The following is a 13,176-nucleotide window of genomic DNA, read 5'->3' as shown; positions in this document are numbered from 1 at the left end:
CTACATATAGTTTACATGTATTTCAAGCTATTTTTCTTGAATAGTTTGTCATCATAAAAAAGGGAAGATTGTTCGCTTTTTGGCCCTTAATCTCAAATTAATTAATTAATCAATATTTTGATGATAACAAACTTAATTTTTAATTACTGAAAATTTTAGTGTTTTAATATGTCCATAGTGTAGAGCTCGGAACAACGATTCCAACACCTCTTGAATCACTCAAATCGGAGCTAAAACGAAGACGATATGATCGAAACAAATCTATAGAGAAAATACCGTTGTGGATGACGTGGCATAACCAGACCATTTGCATGTAGACATGTGCGAATGGTGGATCATTGAGAAATTAACATATGATGGACTTTTGATTTTTAGATTGATTTAAAAAAAATGAAATTTAAAAGAAATTTAAAAGAAAAATAAATTTAATATTATTTTATGTTTGTGTCTAACGGCTAGTCTTTTTTACACATGGTATGTTTTTTTTTAATTTTTGGATCGACTTTAAAAATGAATGAATTTAAAAAGAAAATGAATTAAAAGAAAAATGAATTTAATATTATTTTATGTTTGTGTTTAACGGCTAGTTTTTGACACATAATATGTTTTTTTATTTTTTGGATTAATTTTAAAAATAAAATGAATTTCAAAAGAAAAGAAGTTTAATATTATATTTTGTTTGTATCTGATGACGTTTAAAATCTCCACCATTGATTTTTCTTTATCTAATGGTCCAAATTAATTGTGGTTTCTAAAAATTTTTCCATCTCTATCTAAACCATCTTCCTCTCCAAATTTTGTACTAACAAATTTTACATTTCATAATCCTCCAAAACTCAAAAGTTTCCATTGTTGCTCTCTCTAAGCTCCCAATTTTTTTTTCTTTTCATCTTATTCTTGAGAGAGTGTTATTGTATTGTGAGGATAAATTTGTTGAGTGCTTAAACTTGTAAATCTACTCTAGTGAGAGTTGTATTGTGTTCTTCAAAAATTCTAACATTTGTAACAGTTTGATCTTAAACCGTGGAAAGGATTGGGTTTGCTCTTGAACCTGTAAAAGGAGCGGTGGTGTAATGGTTAGGATCTAATCCGTGGAAAGAGTCGGAAAGATTTTTTTCAAATTCCCAAGAGGCGTTTGGAGAGTGGAGTAGGTCGAGTTTGACCGAACCACTATAAAAAATTATGATGTCTTCTTCTTTAACTCTTTCCTTTTTCTTTTTGCAATTAATTTAAACAATTTATTGTATGTTTTAGTTTGTTCTTATTTATTTGCTAAAATTTGATAGAATTAAATTACCACACTATTTGTCATCTTATTTGTTGCATAAATTGAATTTTTCTTCTTATTTATAAAAAGTGTATTAATTAAGTTAATTGGGTTAATTTAGAAAAAAAAAAGGTTTAATTAAACCCTATTCACCCCCTAGGGTTGCCATATTGATCCAACATTTGATATTTAAGCTACAAGATTTATACTTCTAGCCTTGATTTTCTTATAAATATTCACTTTCAATTTTGGTATTAATGTCTATTAATTAATTTAAAATAATTATGAATTGAAATGTTGATAGTGATGGAAAAGATATCGAAAGCCAAATAATTACAATTCTTTCAGTTCTCCTAAATTAACTAGTAGACATTAACATTAAAGATTAAAAGTAAGTATTTAGGGAAAATTGAGGTTAAAAGAGTAAATCTGGAGACTATGGACCAAATTAAAATAAAAATCAAAACTTAAGGGTAAAATTGTAACATTTTGAAACCTAGAGACTAAATTGAAATAAAACTAAAAAATTAAGGACTAAAAAGTGTAAGATTTTAAAACTTAGGAACTAAACAAAAACTAAATATAAACTCTAAGAATCAAAGAATAATTTTTCCTAAATTATATTAGATAACATGAGTGGTTCCATCTCAAACCAAATTGTTAATGAGAGAAGTAACTCTATTATCTTATAAAGAGTACGAGATCCCTTGATTTTTTCAATGTAGGATCCTCAATATAGTGTCCCTTTTCGATTCATCATTGTTGGTTAGATCACAATTTCCTTTCATTACATTGAATACTGGTTTGAGTTTTATGAGCTTTGATACCATATTAGATAACACGATCTTCCATCTCAAAACTAATTGACGAAAAAACTAGTTCATCTATCTTATAAAGAGTATGAGATCTTTTGATTTTTTCAATGTGTAATCTTCAACAAATTAATACATAGTTGTTAAAAAATTCTAGGAGTACGCGCCAAATATGCATAGTGAAAGCTTCAATGGCAATGGTAGCATATGCATGAACTTGCAACCAAAAGTCTTGCTTCAAAATCAAACCTTTTTTTTTCTCTCTTTATGGATTTTTTTTTCAAAGGTGCAATTATTCTACAAACTTAATAAATGCAAATAAAAAAATATATAGATAGTCGAAAACATAATAAATCTATGACCTCATTGTTATCTTCTTCACTCTTTTTTTTTCTTTATAATTATTTATTTTTGCTCTTATAAAAAGTACTTTTTATTTTGATCTTTAAATTTTTAAATAGATTGAATATATTTTGATTCATGGACGTTCAAAATGTTTATTTTAGTCTTTAAACTTTTAAAAATAATCGTTTTGATTCTTGTTTTGCTATTTAATTTTCTGTCTTTGCTTTGTCCAAATTTGTCTCAACGAATTTGACATGAAATCATACTCATATCTACATACAAATTCACAAACTTAAAATAATTATTTTAACTTATTGACCAAAACAAATGGAACAAGTTTGAAATTTTATGGACTAAACTAGACATCTTAAAAGTTTATGGACCGAAATAGAATAAACTTGAAAAGTCATACCAAAATACAAATTAAATCTTCTATTTTTTATATACATTTTTAATTATGTTACAACTTTTTTCCTATTTTTTTACTGATTATTTAATCTAAAATTTAGCGAAAGTAAATTCAATTCGACGATAATTGATATGATTTTCTTCTATAGAAGTTGGAGATTTGATCTCATCACAATACAAAATAAAATGGTGTGATTCAGAGTTTGTGGGGTTGGAGAATTCATTTGTGATTACAAATTACTTTATTTTAGCTCAAATTCTTAATGTATTTTTAGCAGGAGAGCAAATCAAACTTTTAGAATGTTAGTAGATATTTTATTGGGCTAAAATTTGGTTAGATTGACTTAAATGCTTTGCTTCTAAATTAGGGTGTGAAAAGGGTTTTTTAAAAAATAAAAGGGAAAATAGGGTGGGAAAAACTATTTAAATATTATTGAGTTTAATAGTCTTTGTGGAGTTTTTTTTTTTTTTTTTTTTTTTTGGGAGAAATGTGGAGTAATCTTCTCAAAGGGAATTCTTGTCAGAATTGTTCTCTTTGATACAAATTACGTGTATGTTTCAAGGTGATAATTAATATACTTTTTTTAAAAAAAATCATTACAAAGCGTTGAATTTTACCGATAAACAACTTAGCTCTACAATAAATGACACGCATTCGATCAAAGATTCGTTCTCTATCTTCATAGTTGTTATATTATGAAAAGGTTTTGTTTTAATATAGGTTTGAGACGAACGATATCTCGAAAAAAAATCTTTTCTTTTCTTTTTTTTTTTTCCTTTAATTTCCATCTCTTAAAATTCCATATATCACCGCGATGATATGATATTGTCTACGTTGACCATAAATCCTCATGATTGTATTGTTTGTTTCAAAAAAGATCTCATACTATTGGAGATACTTGTCCCCTCTTATATATCAATGATCATCCCCTTATCTGCCAATATGAAACTTGGTCGTATTCCCAACATCCCTTCACTCAAATAAGAAAAAATGGAACCGTACAAGGAAATCAAATTTATATAAACCTCATTTGATAACCATTTGGATTTTCATTTTTTTTTGTTTGAAAATTATGTTTGTTACAATTAAATTGTTTACCATGGTTTTCATTTTTTCTGACTAAAAACATGAATTCTTAGCCATATTTCAAAAACTAAAAATAAATATTATTTAAAAAATAAAATTTGACTTGGCTTTTTAAAACACCCTTAAAAGATAGATAACAAAGTATAAAAAAACAGTAGAAGAAAATAGTGTTTATAAGTTTAATTTTCAAAAATCAAATGGTTATTAACCGGTGCCTTGATTTTTTTATTTTTTGATTTTTTTGAAAATTAAGCTTATACACACTAGGTCTATCTACAAATTTCTTTATTTTGTTAATCACACTTTCTAGTAATGCTTCCAAAAATCAAACCAAATTTCAAAGACAAGATTAAAAAAAAAAAAAGTCATTTCCAAAGCTTGATTTATTTTTAGAACTTGACTAAAAATAAAAGCATTTCTTCTAGAATATGAGAATCATACAAGAGAATTTAAGGGAAAACAAACCTAAATTTTGAAAACAGAAAACAAAAAATAAAGACTCTGTTTGGTAACAATTTGGTTTTGGTATTTTGTTATTGAAAATTAAGTATGCAAATAATACGTCCACCTCTAAATTTCTTCATTTGTTATTTACTGGTTTAAAAACCAAACCAAAATTTGAAAAACTAAAAAAAATAGTTTTTAAAAAGTTGTTTTTATTTTTGGAATTTGGTTAAGAATTCAACCATTGTACTTAAAAAATATGCAAATCCGTTGTCAGAAATGATAAGGAAGTAGACTTAATTTAAATAAAATAAAATAAAATAAAATGATTATCAAACCGAATCAAAATGATTACCAAATGATGTCAAAATGATTATCAAACAGGGTCATTCTTCTTTTTATCTCCATTCTACTCTAAAACTTTTAATTTCTTAATAAATAACCTCTTGAACTATATATACACATATATTTTTATTAAGAATCTACTAGGTACAATTGAAAAAAAATTAAAAATTAAAAATATAATAAATAATAAATCGAAAATTCAGATACTACAAATTGAATACACACAAAATTTTAAGTTTAATAATTTATTGGATACATGCTATTAATTTTTTTTTTTTTTTTTAAAAAAAACTATTAGATACAAATCTAAAACTTCAAGAAAATTAAAATTAATCATTTTATTTATATTTTAAAATTTACAGATTTATAAAATATAAAAAATGTGAAAGCAAATTTTCTATACTAGGGTAATGACATATTTGATTCATCTCCATATGACAAATTTAGATGTAGGAGACTTTTTTGAATATTCTAAAGAGAAAATCAGCAAAATTGATAGAATATCAAGTGTTTCCTTTAACTTTGAAAATATCTAAATTTAATGTTTTTTTTAATTCATCTGCATGTATTTTTCTTCTTTTCGTAGATGTTAACCTTTGTATATTTCAAATGTTGTTTTTCTTATTGTAATTATTTTCTTTTAATGAAGAAACCTAGATAATTTTCATATGTTGGGTGACTAAAAAATGGGCAAAGAAGATTTATGTCTGGCAGACAGTGCAACTACACATATAAGTAATTCCAAACTGATAATGCTAGAAGCAAAAGCCAATAAGATATCAGGTTCTGCAAACCTGATTGAAGGCTTTGGAAAAGTAAATATTATTTTGCGAACAAAATTTAGAATTGACAGTACACTATTCTCTAATCAATCAAAGAGAAATCTACTTAGTTTTAAATATATACGTTGCAATGGTTATCATATTGAAACGGACAGAAAGAATAATATGGAGTATCTTTATATCATATCCACTGTTTCATATGAAAAATGTATATGGGAAGAGTTGATAATGAAGAACTTCTTGGTCCTGAAGTACCATATCTTAGTGCAATTGGTGCATTTATGTATCTTGCTAATAATACAAGACAAAATATTGTATTTTTAGTAAATTAATTAGTAAGATATAGTTCTTCTCCAACAAAAAGACATTGGAATGAAATTAATATACACTTCGTTATCTCCGAGGAACGATTGATATGAGTTTGTTTTATTCAAATAAATCGAATTTTGATCTTGGTTATGCAAATTCTAGATATTTATCTGATCCACACAAAGCTAGATCTCAAACAGATTATCTATTTATATGTGGAGGAACTGTTGTATCGTGGCGATTAGTGAAACATACCATAACGACTACTTCCTCAAATCATGTTGAAATTTTTGCAATTCACGAGGCTAGTTGAGAATATGTATGGCTAAAATAAATGGCTCAACACATTCATGAGACATGTGGTTTGTCTTCTAGTAAAAGTCTTCCAAAAGACAACACAGTATGCATATCTCAAATCAAATGAGGATATATTAAATGAGATAGAACAAAGCACATTTCACAAAGCTTTTCCACACTCATGATCTTAAAGAAAATGGTGACATCATTGCACACAAATTTTGTTTGAAAGATAACCTAGCAGACTTATTTATAAAATCATTACCAACTGCAACCTTTGAGAATTGATACACAATATTGAAGGGAGTAAATATATTGTATTTTTTAAAGAGTATTAGATTATATGAAATATATACACTTTTTCCTTCACTAAGATTTTTTCCCAATGGATTTTTTTTCTAGTAAAGTTTTAACTAGACATATTCTATATATATATATATATATATATAATGGGAATCTAAGGGGAGTATCATAAATATCACAAATTATGTGTAAAATAGAAACTCATTATTAGTGTCAAAAAGCCAAATGTCACTCCCTCTACACTCTATGTATATAGTCATGTGTCTTGTAAAATACTCATTCTTAGTGTCCATGTAATCTACCTCCTACTTGCTAAATTGTCTATAAGTAGTGGCATTTGGTGACACACATTGAGCAAAATCCATAAAAATTGGAGAAAGTGGAGATTTTAGAGAAATTTCTTATTCATATTTTGTTAATTTAATTTAATTAATTAATTTATATATTATGTTTAATTTCTTTTAATATTTATTTATTTATTATATTTATTCTAATATTATATTTTATTGGTATCCATATTCTTGTTGTGCTCCTCAAGTTCATAACAGAAAATATATTTTTAGAGGGGAAAAAAGGTGAAGAAAATTTTCTTTGGTTTTGGAACTTTCTCGGCATCCAAACATAGTCGTAACGCCGATCGCAGGATTTATTATTTTTAATTTTAATTAGTACTTTTTAAAGAAAAATATAAATGTACATTCCAAACCAAGTTTATGGTATTAATTTAAACATTCAACCCATAATTGTGTCAATTTAGACTATAAATATTAGTTGATAAAATTTATCTTTACCTACTAACTTAAATTTTTAGGTCATTTGATTATTTAAGATGATATCAAAGCAGAAAGTCTTGTGTTAAAACCCTTATATTGTTATTCTCTCCTCATATAATAAACTTTCGTAAGTGTATCCCTCTATTAAGTTCTATTCGGATAAACATATTTATAATATTTTCTTTAAAAAGATTCCATGCATCAATTCTATTGGTCTATTTTATTAATCTAACATTTAAAGAAGTCTACCAATGTAGTAGAATTTATTTTTAAATATAATTTTAATCAACCACTTAAATTAATTCACTCATAATAATATGGAAGTTTAAACAATTATATGTTTCCTACACTATTTTCTAAACTAAATTTAAAAGGTGATATTAATTGATATATTTTAAAAAATTTAGAGCGTAAATGATATAATTATTAGATTTGAATTTTTTTCCCCACCCACATGATTAAATATAGCAAAATGCAGTTGTGGAATTTAATGTAAGGTTGGATTTGGAAGTGCAAAACTAAAATTCAAAGGAAACTAAAACGTCGCCTTTTCAAAGTAGAAAACATTCTCAAATCCCAAACATTAAATGTGGCCACAAAATCATACCCCACTTCATCTCTCTTATTAGGCAAGACCAATTTCATCACTAATTTACAATACTTTCTAGAGAAACTTCTCTCACTTTGCATCTAAATCTCGATAATAATTATCGAAAAAGTGAGTATAATTCAATAATAATTTAAATAAATTATTTTTATGTGATCAAAGATTTAAATTTATATTTTTTCATAGTATATTTAGGAAATGATACTAATAATTATTCAATATGTACACGTTTCAATAGGTTAATACAGTCAATTTAAATATAACATCCACACCTTACCATTGTTAAACTTCCTTAAAAAAAAACCAATGCATTTGCATTAGTTTTTTTTATATATAAAAAAAATCAAACTATCTAGTGAGGGAGTTGTTATTAACTTTTATATATGAATTATAGTAAATTTTATTTAATAAATAGATGAATCCCAATTACTTCTAAATTATCAAATGGACATTTGAGACTATTAGATGATATAATATTAAAACTATTTTCATCAATTTATTCAAATTTTTGAGTCAATTGATGACTTAAGAGAAACATAATTATATATTTAGTTTTTGGAGCTCGTAATGTGCAATGAATCAATATTAATAAGCCGTGAGACTCAAAATGATTTAATTTAAAAGAATTAAAACGTTATAATTAATTAGGTTTTACTAATTTTTTTCATCCCTATGAAAGTTAGTGTCAAAATTTCACTTCATAATCATTTTAAATTAATCAATACACATTAATATAAAAAACTGAAAAATGAATGTTTATTGAAAATTCAAGAATAAAAGAGCAAATCTTAAAATTTAGGGACCAAACTAAAACAAAATCCAAACCTCAAAGGGAAAATTATAATATTTTAAAACTTATGAACTAAATTAAAATCAAATACAAAATTTAAGGATTAAAAATATAACATTTTAAAATTTAGAAACCAAATGAAAACTAGACCCAAAATCAACTAAGGTATCCATGCGTTGGATTACGTTGGGTTGTAACACTTTTTAGCCCAACCCAATTGTTCGAATTGCAAATATATTCAACCCAAATAATCCTTATTAAATAATGAATCCTACCCAACTCAACCATGAAATATATGAGTTGGATTGGTTCGAGTTATTTGGATTATTTATTTAAAATTTAATATGTAAAAAATTTATTTTAACTTATATATATTTGAATTAAGATTAAGAACTCAATTTCAATTTATATTATAAAAAGTTTCTTTTATATTATAAAAATTTTCTTTCCAAAATGCTAAAAGTTATTTTTAGGATTTTTTAGAGAATAAACTATTCAAAAATTATGAAATTGTATAAAATTTTTAAAAAATACATGTATATATAATAAATTCATGTTCGGGTTAGATTGGATTGTTTTAGATGAACCATAAAATTTTTATTTGTTTGAATACAACTCAACCTAAATGAGTTTATAATCCAATCCAAATTGTACGAATTAAATTGGGTTGAACGAATTTTTCGAATCATCGAATTATTTGAACAATCTAAACACAGCTAGGTTTCTCTCTCAATATGTTGTAGTTTGCAATTGGAACACAAAGTTCATATTTAAAAAGCACGTGGGATTTGAGTGAGCGTGAAACGTGTGTGTTTTTCTTTCTTCTACTTTTTCATTCCATTTTTTCGCACCTAAAAAACAACATTTAACTTTTTCTAATAATAGAATCGATATAGGAACTTTTAGGTACTTATCATTTTTTTTCTTTTTTTCTTTTTTTTTTTTCGTTTTGTGTAAATTTTAATTACATCGTGAAAATTTTAATTACATCGTGATTAATGTTTTTGAAAATTTGCAAAAGATATATTTTTCTAATTCTTGTGGAAATTTGGGAATTATAATATACTAAAATTGTATATATATTTGAAAAAAAATGTCAATTTATATCGTAAACTTTGGATGGCATCATCCTAAATTATATCAAGTTATATCATTTTTCAAATTTTGTTTGAAAAAAACATGAAAATTATAATTTGTATAAATTAAACTCTTAAATTTATACAAGTGAACTAATTTAGACCATTCCACGCGATTAACTTTGAAACTTGAAAACCATCTTTCAAATGTAAGTTTTATAAAATAAACTATTAGAATTGATGCATTGACGATCCTGAAAGAAAATCATAATCGAGAATCTAAATATATTTGGTTTATAAAAAGTGTAGGGATTTAATTGATATGATTATAAGTCTCACACACGATTTTCTAAACAAAACTTTATGGATGATGTAAATTGATGTACATACAAAAGTTCACTTTTTAAATGGACACATTTATTCATTTAAAATTATAATTAATACCGTTATGTTTAGGAGTATAAATAGATATTTTTTCTATTCGTATTAACTTCAAATCTTTAATAAGGTTTTGAAATTGTTGTTAATGTAAAATTAAATAAATAGATTTCTTAGAAACCAGTTTGATTAATTCCAAAATGAATAAGAAATTACAAATCAAAATACATCATCTGAATGGATATTAAACTATAATCTATATTTTGTGGACATAAAATTTAATTTGACTAAAGATTTTAATTGAATTAAAATTTTATCAACCTTATGTTTTTATATACGTTAATTAAAATAATAATAATAAAGCTAGAGTAAATATAAGTTTAATTAGAAAAGTGATTCGATTTCTGTTATATATATATATATAAGAAATGAAAAATCAACTAAAATGTTCGAATTTTCACTCGTTATTAAAAAAAATCAAAACAAAAAGAAATAATTCATTATATAAAAGATATTATTTAGTTTTTGGGGCCTTTTTAAAAATAAAAGAATAGTTCTCTTTAAATTTGGAATTGGTTGATTGTGGAAAAAAGACAACGAAAATCTAATTTCCTTTTCCTTGACTTTCTATATTAATATTTTTTTTAAAAAAAAAAAATATTAATAATATTTGATTAATTTATTATCGTTTGAATATATTTGAATAATTGTAATTCTTTAAATATAGCCCATCAATTAGCATATACTATATTTATTGACCATTAAGAAGAGTAAAAGGTTTGTCATTTCAATCCTCCTATTCCACATATTATCTATTTAGTACAATTTCTATTTAAATATATGGTGATAATTTATTTTTCTTAATTAAAAGAAAAGTTAGTTTCTTTTATTGGAAATTTCCATTAGTAGTCATATTTTCAAAGGGCTAACAACTGTTTGCTTTTTCTGCTTATTTCACATTCTTCCCATATCTATTGGCACCGACCTTTTATTTTCCTAAAATATCACCTCATTTTTATTGTGTGTTTGTGTTATTTTTCTTTTAATAATTCAATAATATATAATTGCCAATGTGGAATATTCAACAATACGTTTCAGATCAATTCTTTCCTGCAATTTGTCTAAATGCTCTCCTCTCTTGGCTTTGTCTCATCGTCGAGATCGTAATCATGAGTCCTTTTGACATAACATTCTCAGCCGTTCAAGAGTCAAGAGCCTATAGTAACCGGGCTATCTCCATTTATTTATACGCAATAGCTTAAAATAGTTGAGTGACTACTCATCGTTCCTCTCTTGTTAGTGTACTCGTGCAACTATATATAGTGACTACTTGTAGTTTCTCTCTTGTTAATGTACTCGTGTAAATATATAGTTCAACAATGTGTAGGGTAGGAGAATCGAATCGGTTAATAATTGATATTTTATCCATTAGCCACGTTCAAATCGGGTTTTTCCCATTTTTTAACTCTAGAAGTAATTTTCTGACTAAAAAACTCAAATTTCATATTTCATATACCATATATCATATGCATAATCAATGGCACCAAGTTTAAGTTGTGATTATAACAACTTTTTATACATGAATATATCTCAACTAATTAAAATATCTAATCTAAGTCAACCAAGAAATCAAAAGACTTTTTATACTAGAAAAGGAAAAAAACTATTTTCATTAAAAGAAATTACATAAAAAGGAACTATACCACAAGAACGAATTAATAATTGTGTATATATAAAATAACCATGGTTCCTTCTATAGAATATATACCACACATTTTTTTTTCTATGTACTAAAAAAATGTACATATTTGAAAGTGAAATATAATAATTTCAAAATGTTAGGATGTTAGATTCAAAGCGAATTTAATTTGTTTCTATGTACTAAAAAAATGTTCATATTTAAAAGTGAAATATAATAATTTCAAAATGTTAGGAGGTTAGATTCAAAGCGAATTTAATTATTTATTTCTCCAAAGTTTGAAACTTGTATCTTGGTTTATAATTAGCATTAAATGCTCCCAGCATCCCATTTGAAAGTAAGCAAAAAATTATTGAGTTGAAATTCTTGGTATATAATAATAATATGATATTGGACCATAATATTGAAATTTCATTAATTGTTTGGATGAATAAAGTATGAAAATGAGATATATAACAAAAAAAGAGCATTAAATATTATATTTGACCAAAAAGAAATAAAGCAAAAAAATAAGAATTCAAAATGTAGATAAAAATTCATTACTGTCACCTCCCCCATCACCAATTTTGTCTTTTATCTTAAAAATTCTATGTTTGTGACAATAATTCAATACACCATCATTTGTTTATTGGTACACAAATTGCAGTATATAAATGTTTTTGGGATATTTTATATCTTTACCTTACTATTATTAAATTCATCGACATATTTCAAAATTATATTTTAAATGAAATCGACATATTTCAAAATTATATTTTAAATGAAGTTATTTTCAAATATACAAAAATAAATCAAAATATTTACAAAATATAACAAAATTTAAGAATTTAATGACACCATCAGTGTCTATCAAATAGAAATCTAACAATCTCTATTGATATCTATCGTTGATAGATTCTAAAAATTTGTTATATTTTATAAATATTTTCAGTAGTTTTATCATTTGGAATAATTTTTCTTCTAAATATATATATATTTTTTAACATTGGCTCAATTATTTCAAACAATATACGTTAGTAATCTTTTGATGAGTCAAAAGTCAAATCTTAACCTTATATTATAAAAGGGAATTTCTTTTTCTAAGAATATAAGTTAGGTGCCTACAATTTCTTTTTCCTCATCTCTAAATATTTCTTATATGAAATTGACAATTTTAGATAACGTGTAAGATTTTATCAAACTCAATCACGATAAGAATTGAATTCTAGACTTAAATAAAATGAATTAATAATACTATTAATGATCATTATATTGTGTGAGGTGGGTCAAAAATCATATCTCAAAATAATAATAATAATAATAAAAAGGGATAATATTGTAGTAAAGAATTCTTTCTAACAAAAAAAAAAAAAAAAATCATTTCATTTATAGATGTCGCAAATAAACCTATAAAATGTTGGTCAAAATGTTGAGTGAGTCCATCCAATTGACAACAAAATTCTCAAATATATATC

Source organism: Benincasa hispida, chromosome 9 (genome assembly GCF_009727055.1).
Source record: "Benincasa hispida cultivar B227 chromosome 9, ASM972705v1, whole genome shotgun sequence".
Taxonomy (NCBI): Eukaryota; Viridiplantae; Streptophyta; class Magnoliopsida; order Cucurbitales; family Cucurbitaceae; genus Benincasa; species Benincasa hispida.
This window is presented reverse-complemented; position numbering follows the sequence as displayed.